This window comes from Haliotis asinina, chromosome 15 (genome assembly GCF_037392515.1).
Source record: "Haliotis asinina isolate JCU_RB_2024 chromosome 15, JCU_Hal_asi_v2, whole genome shotgun sequence".
Classification (NCBI taxonomy): Eukaryota; Metazoa; Mollusca; class Gastropoda; order Lepetellida; family Haliotidae; genus Haliotis; species Haliotis asinina.
Genome location: NC_090294.1, coordinates 39,683,415 through 39,703,350, shown reverse-complemented (window position 1 = coordinate 39,703,350; position 19,936 = coordinate 39,683,415). Strand labels below are relative to the sequence as shown.

Sequence of the window (19,936 nt, the reverse complement as noted above, 5' to 3'; positions counted from 1 at the left end):
CTTGACATTTCGACCTTCACAAGTACTCAGTGCATAAAAGTGCCCACCGTTCATCTTTATCAGCACCTGAAAACCAAACAATTCTCTTATATAATCCACAATAAATATATGCAAATGTACATCCATCCTGCACTTCAAACAATAACACTACTTATACGCTTGAATTTAGAAGGATTTGGCAATAGGCTACGTCTCCATCTTGACATTTCGACCTTCACAAGTACTCAGTGCATAAAAGTGCCCACCGTTCATCTTTATCAGCACCTGAAAACCAAACAATTCTCTTATATAATCCACAATAAATATATGCAAATGTACATCCATCCTGCATTTCAAACAATCACACTACTTATACGCTTGAATTTAGAAGGATTTGGCAATAGGCTACGTCTCCATCTTGACATTTCGACCTTCACAAGTACTCAGTGCATAAAAGTGATCAATCTAACAAGTAGTACAATGAGAACAGCAGGTGTAGGGGATGTAGCTCAGTGGCAGAGCGTTCGCTTTGCATGTGAAAGGCCCCGGGTTCGATCCCCGGCATCTCCATGTTCCTTATTTTTTCCCTGTTTTATATTTCTCTTCTTCTTACAAGCCCACCGTTCATCTTTATCAGCACCTGAAAACCAAACAATCCTCTTGTGTAATCCACAATAAATATATGCAAATGTACATCCATCCTGCATTTCAAACAATCACACTACTTATACGCTTGAATTTAGAAGGATTTGGCAATAGGCTACGTCTCCATCTTGACATTTCGACCTTCACAAGTACTCAGTGCATAAAAGTGATCAATCTAACAAGTAGTACAATGAGAACAGCAGGTGTAGGGGATGTAGCTCAGTGGTAGAGCGTTCGCTTCGCATGTGAAAGACCCCGGGTTCGATGCCCGGCATCTCCACATTTTTGGCCAGGGATGTCACAATGCAAACTGAGTGTGCCCCACCCGAATATGAAAGAAGCCACATTTATTGAAATCACCAGACATTGCAAGATGTCACGCTCAACAATCGTACACACTGCTGCCCATAAAGTCCTTTCTTTCTTCAAATACTCCACAGCCATACACACCCTCTTTACAGCAACTACAGCACGCTTTCTATGTTGGCTGTACCATTTTGCTGTAGGCTTGCCACGGGGATGTACGTGTCAAGGCTCAATTCTTAAACTCGGGTGTGTGGGGAAGACTGATGTCAACTTGGAAAACAAAGATTGTACAAGTGCTCAAGAGAGGGATACATGGTTTTTACCCCGTTTTCCTCAGGTTGGGGATGTAGCTCATTTGCAGAGCGTTCGCTTTGCATGTGAAAGGCCCCGGGTTCGATCCCCGGCATCTCCATGTTCCTTATTTTTTCCCTGTTTTATATTTGTCTTCTTCTTACAAGCCCACCGTTCATCTTTATCAGAACCTGAAAACCAAACAATTCTCTTATATAATCCACAATAAATATATGCAAATGTACATCCATCCTGCATTTCAAACAATCACACTACTTATACGCTTGAATTTAGAAGGATTTGGCAATAGGCTACGTCTCCATCTTGACATTTCGACCTTCACAAGTACTCAGTGCATAAAAGTGATCAATCTAACAAGTAGTACAATGAGAACAGCAGGTGTAGGGGATGTAGCTCAGTGGTAGAGCGTTCGCTTCGCATGTGAAAGGCCGCGGGTTCGATCCCCGGCATCTCCACATTTTTGGCCAGGGATGTCACAATGCAAACTGAGTGTGCCCCACCCGAATATGAAAGAAGCCACATTTATTGAAATCACCAGACATTGCAAGATGTCACGCTCAACAATCGTACACACTGCTGCCCATAAAGTCCTTTCTTTCTTCAAATACTCCACAGCCATACACACCCTCTTTACAGCAACTACAGCACGCTTTCTATGTTGGCTGTACCATTTTGCTGTAGGCTTGCCACGGGGATGTACGTGTCAAGGCTCAATTCTTAAACTCGGGTGTGTGGGGAAGACTGATGTCAACTTGGAAAACAAAGAATGTACAAGTGCTCAAGAGAAGGATACATGGTTTTTACCCCGTTTTCCTCAGGTTGGGGATGTAGCTCAGTGGTAGAGCGTTCGCTTTGCATGTGAAAGGCCCCGGGTTCGATCCCCGGCATCTCCATGTTCCTTATTTTTTCCCTGTTTTATATTTGTCTTCTTCTTACAAGCCCATCGTTCATCTTTATCAGCACCTGAAAACCAAACAATCCTCTTACATAATCCACAATAAATATATGCAAATGTACATCCATCCTGCATTTCAAACAATCACACTACTTATACGCTTGAATTTAGAAGGATTTGGCAATAGGCTACGTCTCCATCTTGACATTTCGACCTTCACAAGTACTCAGTGCATAAAAGTGATCAGTCTAACAAGTAGTACAATGAGAACAGCAGGTGTAGGGGATGTAGCTCAGTGGTAGAGCGTTCGCTTCGCATGTGAAAGGCCCCGGGTTCGATCCCCGGCATCTCCACATTTTTGGCCAGGGATGTCACAATGCAAACTGAGTGTGCCCCACCCGAATATGAAAGAAGCCACATTTATTGAAATCACCAGACATTGCAAGATGTCACGCTCAACAATCGTACACACTGCTGCCCATAAAGTCCTTTCTTTCTTCAAATACTCCACAGCCATACACACCCTCTTTACAGCAACTACAGCACGCTTTCTATGTTGGCTGTACCATTTTGCTGTAGGCTTGCCACGGAGATGTACGTGTCAAGGCTCAATTCTTAAACTCGGGTGTGTGGGGAAGACTGATGTCAACTTGGAAAACAAAGATTGTACAAGTGCTCAAGAGAGGGATACATGGTTTTTACCCCGTTTTCCTCAGGTTGGGGATGTAGCTCAGTGGCAGAGCGTTCGCTTTGCATGTGAAAGGCCCCGGGTTCGATCCCCGGCATCTCCATGTTCCTTGTTTTTTCCCTGTTTCATATTTGTCTTCTTCTTACAAGCCCATCGTTCATCTTTATCAGCACCTGAAAACCAAACAATTCTCTTATATAATCCACAATAAATATATGCAAATGTACATCCATCCTGCATTTCAAACAATCACACTACTTATACGCTTGAATTTAGAAGGATTTGGCAATAGGCTACGTCTCCATCTTGACATTTCGACCTTCACAAGTACTCAGTGCATAAAAGTGATCAGTCTAACAAGTAGTACAATGAGAACAGCAGGTGTAGGGGATGTAGCTCAGTAGTAGAGCGTTCACTTTGCATGTGAAAGGCCCCGGGTTCGATCCCTGGCATCTCCACATTTTTGGCCAGGGATGTCACAATGCAAACTGAGTGTGCCCCACCCGAATATGAAAGAAGCCACATTTATTGAAATCACCAGACATTGCAAGATGTCACGCTCAACAATCGTACACACTGCTGCCCATAAAGTCCTTTCTTTCTTCAAATACTCCACAGCCATACACACCCTCTTTACAGCAACTACAGCACGCTTTCTATGTTGGCTGTACCATTTTGCTGTAGGCTTGCCACGGGGATGTACGTGTCAAGGCTCAATTCTTAAACTCGGGTGTGTGGGGAAGACTGATGTCAACTTGGAAAACAAAGAATGTACAAGTGCTCAAGAGAAGGATACATGGTTTTTACCCCGTTTTCCTCAGGTTGGGGATGTAGCTCAGTGGTAGAGCGTTCGCTTTGCATGTGAAAGGCCCCGGGTTCGATCCCCGGCATCTCCATGTTCCTTATTTTTTCCCTGTTTTATATTTGTCTTCTTCTTACAAGCCCACCGTTCATCTTTATCAGCACCTGAAAACCAAACAATCCTCTTACATAATCCACAATAAATATATGCAAATGTACATCCATCCTGCATTTCAAACAATCACACTACTTATACGCTTGAATTTAGAAGGATTTGGCAATAGGCTACGTCTCCATCTTGACATTTCGACCTTCACAAGTACTCAGTGCATAAAAGTGATCAGTCTAACAAGTAGTACAATGAGAACAGCAGGTGTAGGGGATGTAGCTCAGTGGTAGAGCGTTCGCTTCGCATGTGAAAGGCCCCGGGTTCGATCCCCGGCATCTCCACATTTTTGGCCAGGGATGTCACAATGCAAACTGAGTGTGCCCCACCCAAATATGAAAGAAGCCACATTTATTGAAATCACCAGACATTGCAAGATGTCACGCTCAACAATCGTACACACTGCTGCCCATAAAGTCCTTTCTTTCTTCAAATACTCCACAGCCATACACACCCTCTTTACAGCAACTACAGCACGCTTTCTATGTTGGCTGTACCATTTTGCTGTAGGCTTGCCACGGGGATGTACGTGTCAAGGCTCAATTCTTAAACTCGGGTGTGTGGGGAAGACTGATGTCAACTTGGAAAACAAAGATTGTACAAGTGCTCAAGAGAAGGATACATGGTTTTTACACCGTTTTCCTCAGGTTGGGGATGTAGCTCAGTGGTAGAGCGTTCGCTTTGCATGTGAAAGGCCCCGGGTTCGATCCCCGGCATCTCCATGTTCCTTATTTTTTCCCTGTTTTATATTTGTCTTCTTCTTACAAGCCTACCGTTCATCTTTATCAGCACCTGAAAACCAAACAATCCTCTTACATAATCCACAATAAATATATGCAAATGTACATCCATCCTTCATTTCAAACAATAGCACTACTTATACGCTTGAATTTAGAAGGATTTGGCAATAGGCTACGTCTCCATCTTGACATTTCGACCTTCACAAGTACTCAGTGCATAAAAGTGATCAGTCTAACAAGTAGTACAATGAGAACAGCAGGTGTAGGGGATGTAGCTCAGTGGTAGAGCGTTCGCTTCGCATGTGAAAGGCCCCGAGTTCGATCCCCGGCATCTCCACATTTTTGGCCAGGGATGTCACAATGCAAACTGAGTGTGCCCCACCCGAATATGAAAGAAGCCACATTTATTGAAATCACCAGACATTGCAAGATGTCACGCTCAACAATCGTACACACTGCTGCCCATAAAGTCCTTTCTTTCTTCAAATACTCCACAGCCATACACACCCTCTTTACAGCAACTACAGCACGCTTTCTATGTTGGCTGTACCATTTTGCTGTAGGCTTGCCACGGGGATGTACGTGTCAAGGCTCAATTCTTAAACTCGGGTGTGTGGGGAAGACTGATGTCAACTTGGAAAAGAAAGATTGTACAAGTGCTCAAGAGAAGGATACATGGTTTTTACCCCGTTTTCCTCAGGTTGGGGATGTAGCTCAGTGGTAGAGCGTTCGCTTTGCATGTGAAAGGCCCCGGGTTCGATCCCCGGCATCTCCATGTTCCTTATTTTTTCCCTGTTTTATATTTGTCTTCTTCTTACAAGCCTACCGTTCATCTTTATCAGCACCTGAAAACCAAACAATCCTCTTACATAATCCACAATAAATATATGCAAATGTACATCCATCCTTCATTTCAAACAATAACACTACTTATACGCTTGAATTTAGAAGGATTTGGCAATAGGCTACGTCTCCATCTTGACATTTCGACCTTCACAAGTACTCAGTGCATAAAAGTGCCCACCGTTCATCTTTATCAGCACCTGAAAACCAAACAATTCTCTTATATAATCCACAATAAATATATGCAAATGTACATCCATCCTGCATTTCAAACAATCACACTACTTATACGCTTGAATTTAGAAGGATTTGGCAATAAGCTACGTCTCCATCTTGACATTTCGACCTTCACAAGTACTCAGTGCATAAAAGTGATCAATCTAACAAGTAGTACAATGAGAACAGCAGGTGTAGAGGATGTAGCTCAGTGGTAGAGCGTTCGCTTCGCATGTGAAAGGCCCCGGGTTCGATCCCCGGCATCTCCACATTTTTGGCCAGGGATGTCACAATGCAAACTGAGTGTGCCCCACCCGAATATGAAAGAAGCCACATTTATTGAAATCACCAGACATTGCAAGATGTCACGCTCAACAATCGTACACACTGCTGCCCATAAAGTCCTTTCTTTCTTCAAATACTCCACAGCCATACACACCCTCTTTACAGCAACTACAGCACGATTTCTATGTTGGCTGTAGCATTTTGCTGTAGGCTTGCCACGGGGATGTACGTGTCAAGGCTCAATTCTTAAACTCGGGTGTGTGGGGAAGACTGATGTCAACTTGGAAAACAAAGATTGTACAAGTGCTCAAGAGAAGGATACATGGTTTTTACACCGTTTTCCTCACGTTGGGGATGTAGCTCAGTGGTAGAGCGTTCGCTTTGCATGTGAAAGGCCCCGGGTTCGATCCCCGGCATCTCCATGTTCCTTATTTTTTCCCTGTTTTATATTTGTCTTCTTCTTACAAGCCTACCGTTCATCTTTATCAGCACCTGAAAACCAAACAATCCTCTTACATAATCCACAATAAATATATGCAAATGTACATCCATCCTTCATTTCAAACAATAGCACTACTTATACGCTTGAATTTAGAAGGATTTGGCAATAGGCTACGTCTCCATCTTGACATTTCGACCTTCACAAGTACTCAGTGCATAAAAGTGATCAGTCTAACAAGTAGTACAATGAGAACAGCAGGTGTAGGGGATGTAGCTCAGTGGTAGAGCGTTCGCTTCGCATGTGAAAGGCCCCGAGTTCGATCCCCGGCATCTCTACATTTTTGGCCAGGGATGTCACAATGCAAACTGAGTGTGCCCCACCCGAATATGAAAGAAGCCACATTTATTGAAATCACCAGACATTGCAAGATGTCACGCTCAACAATCGTACACACTGCTGCCCATAAAGTCCTTTCTTTCTTCAAATACTCCACAGCCATACACACCCTCTTTACAGCAACTACAGCACGCTTTCTATGTTGGCTGTACCATTTTGCTGTAGGCTTGCCACGGGGATGTACGTGTCAAGGCTCAATTCTTAAACTCGGGTGTGTGGGGAAGACTGATGTCAACTTGGAAAAGAAAGATTGTACAAGTGCTCAAGAGAAGGATACATGGTTTTTACCCCGTTTTCCTCAGGTTGGGGATGTAGCTCAGTGGTAGAGCGTTCGCTTTGCATGTGAAAGGCCCCGGGTTCGATCCCCGGCATCTCCATGTTCCTTATTTTTTCCCTGTTTTATATTTGTCTTCTTCTTACAAGCCTACCGTTCATCTTTATCAGCACCTGAAAACCAAACAATCCTCTTACATAATCCACAATAAATATATGCAAATGTACATCCATCCTTCATTTCAAACAATAACACTACTTATACGCTTGAATTTAGAAGGATTTGGCAATAGGCTACGTCTCCATCTTGACATTTCGACCTTCACAAGTACTCAGTGCACAAAAGTGCCCACCGTTCATCTTTATCAGCACCTGAAAACCAAACAATTCTCTTATATAATCCACAATAAATATATGCAAATGTACATCCATCCTGCATTTCAAACAATCACACTACTTATACGCTTGAATTTAGAAGGATTTGGCAATAAGCTACGTCTCCATCTTGACATTTCGACCTTCACAAGTACTCAGTGCATAAAAGTGATCAATCTAACAAGTAGTACAATGAGAACAGCAGGTGTAGGGGATGTAGCTCAGTGGTAGAGCGTTCGCTTCGCATGTGAAAGGCCCCGGGTTCGATCCCCGGCATCTCCACATTTTTGGCCAGGGATGTCACAATGCAAACTGAGTGTGCCCCACCCGAATATGAAAGAAGCCACATTTATTGAAATCACCAGACATTGCAAGATGCCACGCTCAACAATCGTACACATTGCTGCCCATAAAGTCCTTTCTTTCTTCAAATACTCCACAGCCATACACACCCTCTTTACAGCAACTACAGCACGCTTTCTATGTTGGCTGTACCATTTTGCTGTAGGCTTGCCACGGGGATGTACGTGTCAAGGCTCAATTCTTAAACTCGGGTGTGTGGGGAAGACTGATGTCAACTTGGAAAACAAAGATTGTACAAGTGCTCAAGAGAAGGATACATGGTTTTGACCCCGTTTTCCTCAGGTTGGGGATGTAGCTCAGTGGTAGAGCGTTCGCTTTGCATGTGAAAGGCCCCGGGTTCGATCCCCGGCATCTCCATGTTCCTTATTTTTTCCCTGTTTTATATTTGTCTTCTTCTTACAAGCCCACCGTTCATCTTTATCAGCACCTGAAAACCAAACAATCCTCTTACATAATCCACAATAAATATATGCAAATGTACATCCATACTTCATTTCAAACAACAACACTACTTACACGCTTGAATTTAGAAGGATTTGGCAATAGGCTACGTCTCCATCTTGACATTTCGACCTTCACAAGTACTCAGTCCATAAAAGTGCCCACCGTTCATCTTTATCAGCACCTGAAAACCAAACAATTCTCTTATATAATCCACAATAAATATATGCAAATGTACATCCATCCTGCATTTCAAACAATCACACTACTTATACGCTTGAATTTAGAAGGATTTGGCAATAAGCTACGTCTCCATCTTGACATTTCGACCTTCACAAGTACTCAGTGCATAAAAGTGATCAATCTAACAAGTAGTACAATGAGAACAGCAGGTGTAGGGGATGTAGCTCAGTGGTAGAGCGTTCGCTTCGCATGTGAAAGGCCCCGGGTTCGATCCCCGGCATCTCCACATTTTTGGCCAGGGATGTCACAATGCAAACTGAGTGTGCCCCACCCGAATATGAAAGAAGCCACATTTATTGAAATCACCAGACATTGCAAGATGCCACGCTCAACAATCGTACACATTGCTGCCCATAAAGTCCTTTCTTTCTTCAAATACTCCACAGCCATACACACCCTCTTTACAGCAACTACAGCACGCTTTCTATGTTGGCTGTAGCATTTTGCTGTAGGCTTGCCACGGGGATGTACGTGTCAAGGCTCAATTCTTAAACTCGGGTGTGTGGGGAAGACTGATGTCAACTTGGAAAACAAAGATTGTACAAGTGCTCAAGAGAAGGATACATGGTTTTTACCCCGTTTTCCTCAGGTTGGGGATGTAGCTCAGTTGTAGAGCGTTCGCTTTGCATGTGAAAGGCCCCGGGTTCGATCCCCGGCATCTCCATGTTCCTTATTTTTTCCCTGTTTTATATTTGTCTTCTTCTTACAAGCCCACCGTTCATCTTTATCAGCACCTGAAAACCAAACAATCCTCTTACATAATCCACAATAAATATATGCAAATGTACATCCATCCTTCATTTCAAACAATAACACTACTTATACGCTTGAATTTAGAAGGATTTGGCAATAGGCTACGTCTCCATCTTGACATTTCGACCTTCACAAGTACTCAGTCCATAAAAGTGCCCACCGTTCATCTTTATCAGCACCTGAAAACCAAACAATTCTCTTATATAATCCACAATAAATATATGCAAATGTACATCCATCTTGCATTTCAAACAATCACACTACTTATACGCTTGAATTTAGAAGGATTTGGCAATAAGCTACGTCTCCATCTTGACATTTCGACCTTCACAAGTACTCAGTGCATAAAAGTGATCAATCTAACAAGTAGTACAATGAGAACAGCAGGTGTAGGGGATGTAGCTCAGTGGTAGAGCGTTCGCTTCGCATGTGAAAGGCCCCGGGTTCGATCCCCGGCATCTCCACATTTTTGGCCAGGGATGTCACAATGCAAACTGAGTGTGCCCCACCCGAATATGAAAGAAGCCACATTTATTGAAATCACCAGACATTGCAAGATGTCACGCTCAACAATCGTACACATTGCTGCCCATAAAGTCCTTTCTTTCTTCAAATACTCCACAGCCATACACACCCTCTTTACAGCAACTACAGCACGCTTTCTATGTTGGCTGTAGCATTTTGCTGTAGGCTTGCCACGGGGATGTACGTGTCAAGGCTCAATTCTTAAACTCGGGTGTGTGGGGAAGACTGATGTCAACTTGGAAAACAAAGATTGTACAAGTGCTCAAGAGAAGGATACATGGTTTTTACCCCGTTTTCCTCAGGTTGGGGATGTAGCTCAGTGGTAGAGCGTTCGCTTTGCATGTGAAAGGCCCCGGGTTCGATCCCCGGCATCTCCATGTTCCTTATTTTTTCCCTGTTTTATATTTGTCTTCTTCTTACAAGCCCACCGTTCATCTTTATCAGCACCTGAAAACCAAACAATCCTCTTACATAATCCACAATAAATATATGCAAATGTACATCCATCCTTCATTTCAAACAATAACACTACTTATACGCTTGAATTTAGAAGGATTTGGCAATAAGCTACGTCTCCATCTTGACATTTCGACCTTCACAAGTACTCAGTGCATAAAAGTGATCAATCTAACAAGTAGTACAATGAGAACAGCAGGTGTAGGGGATGTAGCTCAGTGGTAGAGCGATCGCTTCGCATGTGAAAGGCCCCGAGTTCGATTCCCGGCATCTCCACATTTTTGGCCAGGGATGTCACAATGCAAACTGAGTGTGCCCCACCCGAATATGAAAGAAGCCACATTTATTGAAATCACCAGACATTGCAAGATGCCACGCTCAACAATCCTACACATTGCTGCCCATAAAGTCCTTTCTTTCTTCAAATACTCCACAGCCATACACACCCTCTTTACAGCAACTACAGCACGCTTTCTATGTTGGCTGTACCATTTTGCTGTAGGCTTGCCACGGGGATGTACGTGTCAAGGCTCAATTCTTAAACTCGGGTGTGTGGGGAAGACTGATGTCAACTTGGAAAACAAAGATTGTACAAGTGCTCAAGAGAAGGATACATGGTTTTGACCCCGTTTTCCTCAGGTTGGGGATGTAGCTCAGTGGTAGAGCGTTCGCTTTGCGTGTGAAAGGCCCCGGGTTCGATCCCCGGCATCTCCATGTTCCTTATTTTTTCCCTGTTTTATATTTGTCTTCTTCTTACAAGCCCACCGTTCATCTTTATCAGCACCTGAAAACCAAACAATCCTCTTACATAATCCACAATAAATATATGCAAATGTACATCCATCCTTCATTTCAAACAATAACACTACTTATACGCTTGAATTTAGAAGGATTTGGCAATAGGCTACGTCTCCATCTTGACATTTCGACCTTCACAAGTACTCAGTCCATAAAAGTGCCCACCGTTCATCTTTATCAGCACCTGAAAACCAAACAATTCTCTTATATAATCCACAATAAATATATGCAAATGTACATCCATCCTGCATTTCAAACAATCACACTACTTATACGCTTGAATTTAGAAGGATTTGGCAATAAGCTACGTCTCCATCTTGACATTTCGACCTTCACAAGTACTCAGTGCATAAAAGTGATCAATCTAACAAGTAGTACAATGAGAACAGCAGGTGTAGGGGATGTAGCTCAGTGGTAGAGCGTTCGCTTCGCATGTGAAAGGCCCCGGGTTCGATCCCCGGCATCTCCACATTTTTGGCCAGGGATGTCACAATGCAAACTGAGTGTGCCCCACCCGAATATGAAAGAAGCCACATTTATTGAAATCACCAGACATTGCAAGATGCCACGCTCAACAATCCTACACATTGCTGCCCATAAAGTCCTTTCTTTCTTCAAATACTCCACAGCCATACACACCCTCTTTACAGCAACTACAGCACGCTTTCTATGTTGGCTGTACCATTTTGCTGTAGGCTTGCCACGGGGATGTACGTGTCAAGGCTCAATTCTTAAACTCGGGTGTGTGGGGAAGACTGATGTCAACTTGGAAAACAAAGATTGTACAAGTGCTCAAGAGAAGGATACATGGTTTTGACCCCGTTTTCCTCAGGTTGGGGATGTAGCTCAGTGGTAGAGCGTTCGCTTTGCGTGTGAAAGGCCCCGGGTTCGATCCCCGGCATCTCCATGTTCCTTATTTTTTCCCTGTTTTATATTTGTCTTCTTCTTACAAGCCCACCGTTCATCTTTATCAGCACCTGAAAACCAAACAATCCTCTTACATAATCCACAATAAATATATGCAAATGTACATCCATCCTTCATTTCAAACAATAACACTACTTATACGCTTGAATTTAGAAGGATTTGGCAATAGGCTACGTCTCCATCTTGACATTTCGACCTTCACAAGTACTCAGTCCATAAAAGTGCCCACCGTTCATCTTTATCAGCACCTGAAAACCAAACAATTCTCTTATATAATCCACAATAAATATATGCAAATGTACATCCATCCTGCATTTCAAACAATCACACTACTTATACGCTTGAATTTAGAAGGATTTGGCAATAAGCTACGTCTCCATCTTGACATTTCGACCTTCACAAGTACTCAGTGCATAAAAGTGATCAATCTAACAAGTAGTACAATGAGAACAGCAGGTGTAGGGGATGTAGCTCAGTGGTAGAGCGTTCGCTTCGCATGTGAAAGGCCCCGGGTTCGATCCCCGGCATCTCCACATTTTTGGCCAGGGATGTCACAATGCAAACTGAGTGTGCCCCACCCGAATATGAAAGAAGCCACATTTATTGAAATCACCAGACATTGCAAGATGCCACGCTCAACAATCCTACACATTGCTGCCCATAAAGTCCTTTCTTTCTTCAAATACTCCACAGCCATACACACCCTCTTTACAGCAACTACAGCACGCTTTCTATGTTGGCTGTACCATTTTGCTGTAGGCTTGCCACGGGGATGTACGTGTCAAGGCTCAATTCTTAAACTCGGGTGTGTGGGGAAGACTGATGTCAACTTGGAAAACAAAGATTGTACAAGTGCTCAAGAGAAGGATACATGGTTTTTACCCCGTTTTCCTCAGGTTGGGGATGTAGCTCAGTGGTAGAGCGTTCGCTTTGCATGTGAAAGGCCCCGGGTTCGATCCCCGGCATCTCCATGTTCCTTATTTTTTCCCTGTTTTATATTTGTCTTCTTCTTACAAGCCCACCGTTCATCTTTATCAGCACCTGAAAACCAAACAATCCTCTTACATAATCCACAATAAATATATGCAAATGTACATCCATCCTTCATTTCAAACAATAACACTACTTATACGCTTGAATTTAGAAGGATTTGGCAATAGGCTACGTCTCCACCTTGACATTTCGACCTTCACAAGTACTCAGTGCATAAAAGTGCCCACCGTTCATCTTTATCAGCACCTGAAAACCAAACAATTCTCTTATATAATCCACAATAAATATATGCAAATGTACATCCATCCTGCATTTCAAACAATCACACTACTTATACGCTTGAATTTAGAAGGATTTGGCAATAAGCTACGTCTCCATCTTGACATTTCGACCTTCACAAGTACTCAGTGCATAAAAGTGATCAATCTAACAAGTAGTACAATGAGAACAGCAGGTGTAGGGGATGTAGCTCAGTGGTAGAGCGTTCGCTTCGCATGTGAAAGGCCCCGGGTTCGATTCCCGGCATCTCCACATTTTTGGCCAGGGATGTCACAATGCAAACTGAGTGTGCCCCACCCGAATATGAAAGAAGCCACATTTATTGAAATCACCAGACATTGCAAGATGCCACGCTCAACAATCCTACACATTGCTGCCCATAAAGTCCTTTCTTTCTTCAAATACTCCACAGCCATACACACCCTCTTTACAGCAACTACAGCACGCTTTCTATGTTGGCTGTACCATTTTGCTGTAGGCTTGCCACGGGGATGTACGTGTCAAGGCTCAATTCTTAAACTCGGGTGTGTGGGGAAGACTGATGTCAACTTGGAAAACAAAGATTGTACAAGTGCTCAAGAGAGGGATACATGGTTTTTACCCCGTTTTCCTCAGGTTGGGGATGTAGCTCAGTGGTAGAGCGTTCGCTTTGCATGTGAAAGGCCCCGGGTTCGATCCCCGGCATCTCCATGTTCCTTGTTTTTTCCCTGTTTCATATTTGTCTTCTTCTTACAAGCCCACCGTTCATCTTTATCAGCACCTGAAAACCAAACAATTCTCTTATATAATCCACAATAAATATATGCAAATGTACATCCATCCTGCATTTCAAACAATAACACTACTTATACGCTTGAATTTAGAAGGATTTGGCAATAGGCTACGTCTCCATCTTGACATTTCGACCTTCACAAGTACTCAGTCCATAAAAGTGCCCACCGTTCATCTTTATCAGCACCTGAAAACCAAACAATCCTCTTACATAATCCACAATAAATATATGCAAATGTACATCCATCCTTCATTTCAAACAATAACACTACTTATACGCTTGAATTTAGAAGGACTTGGCAATAGGCTACGTCTCCACCTTGACATTTCGACCTTCACAAGTACTCAGTGCATAAAAGTGCCCACCGTTCATCTTTATCAGCACCTGAAAACCAAACAATTCTCTTATATAATCCACAATAAATATATGCAAATGTACATCCATCCTGCATTTCAAACAATCACACTACTTATACGCTTGAATTTAGAAGGATTTGGCAATAAGCTACGTCTCCATCTTGACATTTCGACCTTCACAAGTACTCAGTGCATAAAAGTGATCAATCTAACAAGTAGTACAATGAGAACAGCAGGTGTAGGGGATGTAGCTCAGTGGTAGAGCGTTCGCTTCGCATGTGAAAGGCCCCGGGTTCGATTCCCGGCATCTCCACATTTTTGGCCAGGGATGTCACAATGCAAACTGAGTGTGCCCCACCCGAATATGAAAGAAGCCACATTTATTGAAATCACCAGACATTGCAAGATGCCACGCTCAACAATCCTACACATTGCTGCCCATAAAGTCCTTTCTTTCTTCAAATACTCCACAGCCATACACACCCTCTTTACAGCAACTACAGCACGCTTTCTATGTTGGCTGTACCATTTTGCTGTAGGCTTGCCACGGGGATGTACGTGTCAAGGCTCAATTCTTAAACTCGGGTGTGTGGGGAAGACTGATGTCAACTTGGAAAACAAAGATTGTACAAGTGCTCAAGAGAGGGATACATGGTTTTTACCCCGTTTTCCTCAGGTTGGGGATGTAGCTCAGTGGTAGAGCGTTCGCTTTGCATGTGAAAGGCCCCGGGTTCGATCCCCGGCATCTCCATGTTCCTTGTTTTTTCCCTGTTTCATATTTGTCTTCTTCTTACAAGCCCACCGTTCATCTTTATCAGCACCTGAAAACCAAACAATTCTCTTATATAATCCACAATAAATATATGCAAATGTACATCCATCCTGCATTTCAAACAATCACACTACTTATACGCTTGAATTTAGAAGGATTTGGCAATAGGCTACGTCTCCATCTTGACATTTCGACCTTCACAAGTACTCAGTGCATAAAAGTGATCAATCTAACAAGTAGTACAATGAGAACAGCAGGTGTAGGGGATGTAGCTCAGTGGTAGAGCGTTCGCTTCGCATGTGAAAGGCCCCGGGTTCGATCCCCGGCATCTCCACATTTTTGGCCAGGGATGTCACAATGCAAACTGAGTGTGCCCCACCCGAATATGAAAGAAGCCACATTTATTGAAATCACCAGACATTGCAAGATGTCACGCTCAACAATCGTACACACTGCTGCCCATAAAGTCCTTTCTTTCTTCAAATACTCCACAGCCATACACACCCTCTTTACAGCAACTACAGCACGCTTTCTATGTTGGCTGTACCATTTTGCTGTAGGCTTGCCACGGGGATGTACGTGTCAAGGCTCAATTCTTAAACTCGGGTGTGTGGGGAAGACTGATGTCAACTTGGAAAACAAAGATTGTACAAGTGCTCAAGAGAAGGATACATGGTTTTTACCCCGTTTTCCTCAGGTTGGGGATGTAGCTCAGTGGTAGAGCGTTCGCTTTGCATGTGAAAGGCCCCGGGTTCGATCCCCGGCATCTCCATGTTCCTTGTTTTTTCCCTGTTTCATATTTGTCTTCTTCTTACAAGCCCACCGTTCATCTTTATCAGCACCTGAAAACCAAACAATTCTCTTATATAATCCACAATAAATATATGCAAATGTACATCCATCCTGCATTTCAAACAATAACACTACTTATACGCTTGAATTTAGAAGGATTTGGCAATAGGCTACGTCTCCATCTTGACATTTCGACCTTCACAAGTACTCAGTCCATAAAAGTGCCCACCGTTCATCTTTATCAGCACCTGAAAACCAAACAATCCTCTTACATAATCCACAATAAATATATGCAAATGTACATCCATCCTTCATTTCAAACAACAACACTACTTATACGCTTGAATTTAGAAGGATTTGGCAATAGGCTACGTCTCCACCTTGACATTTCGACCTTCACAAGTACTCAGTCCATAAAAGTGCCCACCGTTCATCTTTATCAGCACCTGAAAACCAAACAATTCTCTTATATAATCCACAATAAATATATGCAAATGTACATCCATCCTGCATTTCAAACAATCACACTACTTATACGCTTGAATTTAGAAGGATTTGGCAATAAGCTACGTCTCCATCTTGACATTTCGACCTTCACAAGTACACAGTGCATAAAAGTGATCAATCTAACAAGTAGTACAATGAGAACAGCAGGTGTAGGGGATGTAGCTCAGTGGTAGAGCGTTCGCTTCGCATGTGAAAGGCCCCGGGTTCGATTCCCGGCATCTCCACATTTTTGGCCAGGGATGTCACAATGCAAACTGAGTGTGCCCCACCCGAATATGAAAGAAGCCACATTTATTGAAATCACCAGACATTGCAAGATGCCACGCTCAACAATCCTACACATTGCTGCCCATAAAGTCCTTTCTTTCTTCAAATACTCCACAGCCATACACACCCTCTTTACAGCAACTACAGCACGCTTTCTATGTTGGCTGTACCATTTTGCTGTAGGCTTGCCACGGGGATGTACGTGTCAAGGCTCAATTCTTAAACTCGGGTGTGTGGGGAAGACTGATGTCAACTTGGAAAACAAAGATTGTACAAGTGCTCAAGAGAGGGATACATGGTTTTTACCCCGTTTTCCTCAGGTTGGGGATGTAGCTCAGTGGTAGAGCGTTCGCTTTGCATGTGAAAGGCCCCGGGTTCGATCCCCGGCATCTCCATGTTCCTTGTTTTTTCCCTGTTTCATATTTGTCTTCTTCTTACAAGCCCACCGTTCATCTTTATCAGCACCTGAAAACCAAACAATTCTCTTATATAATCCACAATAAATATATGCAAATGTACATCCATCCTGCATTTCAAACAATCACACTACTTATACGCTTGAATTTAGAAGGATTTGGCAATAGGCTACGTCTCCATCTTGACATTTCGACCTTCACAAGTACTCAGTGCATAAAAGTGATCAATCTAACAAGTAGTACAATGAGAACAGCAGGTGTAGTGGATGTAGCTCAGTGGTAGAGCGTTCGCTTCGCATGTGAAAGGCCCCGGGTTCGATCCCCGGCATCTCCACATTTTTGGCCAGGGATGTCACAATGCAAACTGAGTGTGCCCCACCCGAATATGAAAGAAGCCACATTTATTGAAATCACCAGACATTGCAAGATGTCACGCTCAACAATCGTACACACTGCTGCCCATAAAGTCCTTTCTTTCTTCAAATACTCCACAGCCATACACACCCTCTTTACAGCAACTACAGCACGCTTTCTATGTTGGCTGTACCATTTTGCTGTAGGCTTGCCACGGGGATGTACGTGTCAAGGCTCAATTCTTAAACTCGGGTGTGTGGGGAAGACTGATGTCAACTTGGAAAACAAAGATTGTACAAGTGCTCAAGAGAAGGATACATGGTTTTTACCCCCTTTTCCTCAGGTTGGGGATGTAGCTCAGTGGTAGAGCGTTCGCTTTGCATGTGAAAGGCCCCGGGTTCGATCCCCGGCATCTCCATATTCCTTATTTCTTCCCTGTTTTATATTTGTCTTCTTCTTACAAGCCCACCGTTCATCTTTATCAGCACCTGAAAACCAAACAATCCTCTTATATAATCCACAATAAATATATGCAAATGTACATCCATCCTGCATTTCAAACAATCACACTACTTATACGCTTGAATTTAGAAGGATTTGGCAATAGGCTACGTCTCCATCTTGACATTTCGACCTTCACAAGTACTCAGTGCATAAAAGTGATCAATCTAACAAGTAGTACAATGAGAACAGCAGGTGTAGGGGATGTAGCTCAGTGGTAGAGCGTTCGCTTCGCATGTGAAAGGCCCCGGGTTCGATCCCCGGCATCTCCACATTTTTGGCCAGGGATGTCACAATGCAAACTGAGTGTGCCCCACCCGAATATGAAAGAAGCCACATTTATTGAAATCACCAGACATTGCAAGATGTCACGCTCAACAATCGTACACACTGCTGCCCATAAAGTCCTTTCTTTCTTCAAATACTCCACAGCCATACACACCCTCTTTACAGCAACTACAGCACGCTTTCTATGTTGGCTGTACCATTTTGCTGTAGGCTTGCCACGGGGATGTACGTGTCAAGGCTCAATTCTTAAACTCGGGTGTGTGGGGAAGACTGATGTCAACTTGGAAAAGAAAGATTGTACAAGTGCTCAAGAGAAGGATACATGGTTTTTACCCCCTTTTCCTCAGGTTGGGGATGTAGCTCAGTGGTAGAGCGTTCGCTTTGCATGTGAAAGGCCCCGGGTTCGATCCCCGGCATCTCCATATTCCTTATTTCTTCCCTGTTTTATATTTGTCTTCTTCTTACAAGCCCACCGTTCATCTTTATCAGCACCTGAAAACCAAACAATCCTCTTATATAATCCACAATAAATATATGCAAATGTACATCCATCCTGCATTTCAAACAATCACACTACTTATACGCTTGAATTTAGAAGGATTTGGCAATAGGCTACGTCTCCATCTTGACATTTCGACCTTCACAAGTACTCAGTGCATAAAAGTGATCAGTCTAACAAGTAGTACAATGAGAACAGCAGGTGTAGGGGATGTAGCTCAGTGGTAGAGCGTTCGCTTCGCATGTGAAAGGCCCCGAGTTCAACCCCGGCATCTCCACATTTTTGGCCAGGGATGTCACAATGCAAACTGAGTGTGCCCCACCCGAATATGAAAGAAGCCACATTTATTGAAATCACCAGACATTGCAAGATGTCACGCTCAACAATCGTACACACTGCTGCCCATAAAGTCCTTTCTTTCTTCAAATACTCCACAGCCATACACACCCTCTTTACAGCAACTACAGCACGCTTTCTATGTTGGCTGTACCATTTTGCTGTAGGCTTGCCACGGGGATGTACGTGTCAAGGCTGAATTCTTAAACTCGGGTGTGTGGGGAAGACTGATGTCAACTTGGAAAACAAAGATTGTACAAGTGCTCAAGAGAAGGATACATGGTTTTTACCCTCTTTTCAGGTTGGGGATGTAGCTCAGTGGTAGAGCGTTCGCTTTGCATGTGAAAGGCCCCGGGTTCGATCCCCGGCATCTCCATGTTCCTTGTTTTTTCCCTGTTTCATATTTGTCTTCTTCTTACAAGCCCACCGTTCATCTTTATCAGCACCTGAAAACCAAACAATTCTCTTATATAATCCACAATAAATATATGCAAATGTACATCCATCCTGCATTTCAAACAATCACACTACTTATACGCTTGAATTTAGAAGGATTTGGCAATAGGCTACGTCTCCATCTTGACATTTCGACCTTCACAAGTACTCAGTGCATAAAAGTGATCAATCTAACAAGTAGTACAATGAGAACAGCAGGTGTAGTGGATGTAGCTCAGTGGTAGAGCGTTCGCTTCGCATGTGAAAGGCCCCGGGTTCGATCCCCGGCATCTCCACATTTTTGGCCAGGGATGTCACAATGCAAACTGAGTGTGCCCCACCCGAATATGAAAGAAGCCACATTTATTGAAATCACCAGACATTGCAAGATGTCACGCTCAACAATCGTACACACTGCTGCCCATAAAGTCCTTTCTTTCTTCAAATACTCCACAGCCATACACACCCTCTTTACAGCAACTACAGCACGCTTTCTATGTT

At 43.3% G+C, this 19,936-nt stretch overlaps 44 non-coding genes across 44 annotated transcripts; all 44 read left to right on the top strand.

Moving 5' to 3' along the window:
• The first annotated feature begins 477 nt into the window (after window positions 1–477).
• Window positions 478–549, top strand: Trnaa-ugc (transfer RNA alanine (anticodon UGC)). Its single transcript has one exon. It is a non-coding gene; the product is annotated as a tRNA-Ala (tRNA).
• Window positions 550–832: 283 nt separating this feature from the next.
• On the top strand, window positions 833–904 carry Trnaa-cgc (transfer RNA alanine (anticodon CGC)). The gene has a single exon. It is a non-coding gene; the product is annotated as a tRNA-Ala (tRNA).
• Window positions 905–1,270: 366 nt separating this feature from the next.
• On the top strand, window positions 1,271–1,342 carry Trnaa-ugc (transfer RNA alanine (anticodon UGC)). The gene has a single exon. It is a non-coding gene; the product is annotated as a tRNA-Ala (tRNA).
• Window positions 1,343–1,625: 283 nt separating this feature from the next.
• Window positions 1,626–1,697, top strand: Trnaa-cgc (transfer RNA alanine (anticodon CGC)). The gene has a single exon. It is a non-coding gene; the product is annotated as a tRNA-Ala (tRNA).
• A 366-nt stretch (window positions 1,698–2,063) lies between these two features.
• On the top strand, window positions 2,064–2,135 carry Trnaa-ugc (transfer RNA alanine (anticodon UGC)). The gene has a single exon. It is a non-coding gene; the product is annotated as a tRNA-Ala (tRNA).
• Window positions 2,136–2,418: 283 nt separating this feature from the next.
• Window positions 2,419–2,490, top strand: Trnaa-cgc (transfer RNA alanine (anticodon CGC)). Its single transcript has one exon. It is a non-coding gene; the product is annotated as a tRNA-Ala (tRNA).
• A 366-nt stretch (window positions 2,491–2,856) lies between these two features.
• Window positions 2,857–2,928, top strand: Trnaa-ugc (transfer RNA alanine (anticodon UGC)). Its single transcript has one exon. It is a non-coding gene; the product is annotated as a tRNA-Ala (tRNA).
• Window positions 2,929–3,211: 283 nt separating this feature from the next.
• On the top strand, window positions 3,212–3,283 carry Trnaa-ugc (transfer RNA alanine (anticodon UGC)). The gene has a single exon. It is a non-coding gene; the product is annotated as a tRNA-Ala (tRNA).
• A 366-nt stretch (window positions 3,284–3,649) lies between these two features.
• On the top strand, window positions 3,650–3,721 carry Trnaa-ugc (transfer RNA alanine (anticodon UGC)). Its single transcript has one exon. It is a non-coding gene; the product is annotated as a tRNA-Ala (tRNA).
• Window positions 3,722–4,004: 283 nt separating this feature from the next.
• Window positions 4,005–4,076, top strand: Trnaa-cgc (transfer RNA alanine (anticodon CGC)). Its single transcript has one exon. It is a non-coding gene; the product is annotated as a tRNA-Ala (tRNA).
• Window positions 4,077–4,442: 366 nt separating this feature from the next.
• On the top strand, window positions 4,443–4,514 carry Trnaa-ugc (transfer RNA alanine (anticodon UGC)). The gene has a single exon. It is a non-coding gene; the product is annotated as a tRNA-Ala (tRNA).
• A 283-nt stretch (window positions 4,515–4,797) lies between these two features.
• Trnaa-cgc (transfer RNA alanine (anticodon CGC)) lies at window positions 4,798–4,869 on the top strand. The gene has a single exon. It is a non-coding gene; the product is annotated as a tRNA-Ala (tRNA).
• Window positions 4,870–5,235: 366 nt separating this feature from the next.
• On the top strand, window positions 5,236–5,307 carry Trnaa-ugc (transfer RNA alanine (anticodon UGC)). The gene has a single exon. It is a non-coding gene; the product is annotated as a tRNA-Ala (tRNA).
• A 481-nt stretch (window positions 5,308–5,788) lies between these two features.
• Window positions 5,789–5,860, top strand: Trnaa-cgc (transfer RNA alanine (anticodon CGC)). The gene has a single exon. It is a non-coding gene; the product is annotated as a tRNA-Ala (tRNA).
• A 366-nt stretch (window positions 5,861–6,226) lies between these two features.
• On the top strand, window positions 6,227–6,298 carry Trnaa-ugc (transfer RNA alanine (anticodon UGC)). Its single transcript has one exon. It is a non-coding gene; the product is annotated as a tRNA-Ala (tRNA).
• Window positions 6,299–6,581: 283 nt separating this feature from the next.
• Trnaa-cgc (transfer RNA alanine (anticodon CGC)) lies at window positions 6,582–6,653 on the top strand. The gene has a single exon. It is a non-coding gene; the product is annotated as a tRNA-Ala (tRNA).
• A 366-nt stretch (window positions 6,654–7,019) lies between these two features.
• On the top strand, window positions 7,020–7,091 carry Trnaa-ugc (transfer RNA alanine (anticodon UGC)). Its single transcript has one exon. It is a non-coding gene; the product is annotated as a tRNA-Ala (tRNA).
• Window positions 7,092–7,572: 481 nt separating this feature from the next.
• On the top strand, window positions 7,573–7,644 carry Trnaa-cgc (transfer RNA alanine (anticodon CGC)). The gene has a single exon. It is a non-coding gene; the product is annotated as a tRNA-Ala (tRNA).
• Window positions 7,645–8,010: 366 nt separating this feature from the next.
• On the top strand, window positions 8,011–8,082 carry Trnaa-ugc (transfer RNA alanine (anticodon UGC)). The gene has a single exon. It is a non-coding gene; the product is annotated as a tRNA-Ala (tRNA).
• Window positions 8,083–8,563: 481 nt separating this feature from the next.
• Window positions 8,564–8,635, top strand: Trnaa-cgc (transfer RNA alanine (anticodon CGC)). The gene has a single exon. It is a non-coding gene; the product is annotated as a tRNA-Ala (tRNA).
• A 366-nt stretch (window positions 8,636–9,001) lies between these two features.
• Window positions 9,002–9,073, top strand: Trnaa-ugc (transfer RNA alanine (anticodon UGC)). The gene has a single exon. It is a non-coding gene; the product is annotated as a tRNA-Ala (tRNA).
• A 481-nt stretch (window positions 9,074–9,554) lies between these two features.
• Trnaa-cgc (transfer RNA alanine (anticodon CGC)) lies at window positions 9,555–9,626 on the top strand. The gene has a single exon. It is a non-coding gene; the product is annotated as a tRNA-Ala (tRNA).
• A 366-nt stretch (window positions 9,627–9,992) lies between these two features.
• Window positions 9,993–10,064, top strand: Trnaa-ugc (transfer RNA alanine (anticodon UGC)). The gene has a single exon. It is a non-coding gene; the product is annotated as a tRNA-Ala (tRNA).
• A 283-nt stretch (window positions 10,065–10,347) lies between these two features.
• Trnaa-cgc (transfer RNA alanine (anticodon CGC)) lies at window positions 10,348–10,419 on the top strand. The gene has a single exon. It is a non-coding gene; the product is annotated as a tRNA-Ala (tRNA).
• A 366-nt stretch (window positions 10,420–10,785) lies between these two features.
• Window positions 10,786–10,857, top strand: Trnaa-ugc (transfer RNA alanine (anticodon UGC)). The gene has a single exon. It is a non-coding gene; the product is annotated as a tRNA-Ala (tRNA).
• A 481-nt stretch (window positions 10,858–11,338) lies between these two features.
• Window positions 11,339–11,410, top strand: Trnaa-cgc (transfer RNA alanine (anticodon CGC)). Its single transcript has one exon. It is a non-coding gene; the product is annotated as a tRNA-Ala (tRNA).
• A 366-nt stretch (window positions 11,411–11,776) lies between these two features.
• Trnaa-ugc (transfer RNA alanine (anticodon UGC)) lies at window positions 11,777–11,848 on the top strand. Its single transcript has one exon. It is a non-coding gene; the product is annotated as a tRNA-Ala (tRNA).
• Window positions 11,849–12,329: 481 nt separating this feature from the next.
• On the top strand, window positions 12,330–12,401 carry Trnaa-cgc (transfer RNA alanine (anticodon CGC)). The gene has a single exon. It is a non-coding gene; the product is annotated as a tRNA-Ala (tRNA).
• Window positions 12,402–12,767: 366 nt separating this feature from the next.
• On the top strand, window positions 12,768–12,839 carry Trnaa-ugc (transfer RNA alanine (anticodon UGC)). The gene has a single exon. It is a non-coding gene; the product is annotated as a tRNA-Ala (tRNA).
• A 481-nt stretch (window positions 12,840–13,320) lies between these two features.
• On the top strand, window positions 13,321–13,392 carry Trnaa-cgc (transfer RNA alanine (anticodon CGC)). Its single transcript has one exon. It is a non-coding gene; the product is annotated as a tRNA-Ala (tRNA).
• Window positions 13,393–13,758: 366 nt separating this feature from the next.
• On the top strand, window positions 13,759–13,830 carry Trnaa-ugc (transfer RNA alanine (anticodon UGC)). Its single transcript has one exon. It is a non-coding gene; the product is annotated as a tRNA-Ala (tRNA).
• A 679-nt stretch (window positions 13,831–14,509) lies between these two features.
• Trnaa-cgc (transfer RNA alanine (anticodon CGC)) lies at window positions 14,510–14,581 on the top strand. The gene has a single exon. It is a non-coding gene; the product is annotated as a tRNA-Ala (tRNA).
• Window positions 14,582–14,947: 366 nt separating this feature from the next.
• Window positions 14,948–15,019, top strand: Trnaa-ugc (transfer RNA alanine (anticodon UGC)). The gene has a single exon. It is a non-coding gene; the product is annotated as a tRNA-Ala (tRNA).
• A 283-nt stretch (window positions 15,020–15,302) lies between these two features.
• Trnaa-cgc (transfer RNA alanine (anticodon CGC)) lies at window positions 15,303–15,374 on the top strand. The gene has a single exon. It is a non-coding gene; the product is annotated as a tRNA-Ala (tRNA).
• Window positions 15,375–15,740: 366 nt separating this feature from the next.
• On the top strand, window positions 15,741–15,812 carry Trnaa-ugc (transfer RNA alanine (anticodon UGC)). The gene has a single exon. It is a non-coding gene; the product is annotated as a tRNA-Ala (tRNA).
• A 679-nt stretch (window positions 15,813–16,491) lies between these two features.
• Window positions 16,492–16,563, top strand: Trnaa-cgc (transfer RNA alanine (anticodon CGC)). Its single transcript has one exon. It is a non-coding gene; the product is annotated as a tRNA-Ala (tRNA).
• A 366-nt stretch (window positions 16,564–16,929) lies between these two features.
• Trnaa-ugc (transfer RNA alanine (anticodon UGC)) lies at window positions 16,930–17,001 on the top strand. The gene has a single exon. It is a non-coding gene; the product is annotated as a tRNA-Ala (tRNA).
• Window positions 17,002–17,284: 283 nt separating this feature from the next.
• On the top strand, window positions 17,285–17,356 carry Trnaa-cgc (transfer RNA alanine (anticodon CGC)). The gene has a single exon. It is a non-coding gene; the product is annotated as a tRNA-Ala (tRNA).
• A 366-nt stretch (window positions 17,357–17,722) lies between these two features.
• Trnaa-ugc (transfer RNA alanine (anticodon UGC)) lies at window positions 17,723–17,794 on the top strand. The gene has a single exon. It is a non-coding gene; the product is annotated as a tRNA-Ala (tRNA).
• A 283-nt stretch (window positions 17,795–18,077) lies between these two features.
• Window positions 18,078–18,149, top strand: Trnaa-cgc (transfer RNA alanine (anticodon CGC)). The gene has a single exon. It is a non-coding gene; the product is annotated as a tRNA-Ala (tRNA).
• Window positions 18,150–18,515: 366 nt separating this feature from the next.
• On the top strand, window positions 18,516–18,587 carry Trnaa-ugc (transfer RNA alanine (anticodon UGC)). Its single transcript has one exon. It is a non-coding gene; the product is annotated as a tRNA-Ala (tRNA).
• Window positions 18,588–18,870: 283 nt separating this feature from the next.
• Window positions 18,871–18,941, top strand: Trnaa-cgc (transfer RNA alanine (anticodon CGC)). The gene has a single exon. It is a non-coding gene; the product is annotated as a tRNA-Ala (tRNA).
• Window positions 18,942–19,304: 363 nt separating this feature from the next.
• On the top strand, window positions 19,305–19,376 carry Trnaa-ugc (transfer RNA alanine (anticodon UGC)). The gene has a single exon. It is a non-coding gene; the product is annotated as a tRNA-Ala (tRNA).
• Window positions 19,377–19,659: 283 nt separating this feature from the next.
• Window positions 19,660–19,731, top strand: Trnaa-cgc (transfer RNA alanine (anticodon CGC)). The gene has a single exon. It is a non-coding gene; the product is annotated as a tRNA-Ala (tRNA).
• The last annotated feature ends 205 nt before the right edge of the window (window positions 19,732–19,936 follow it).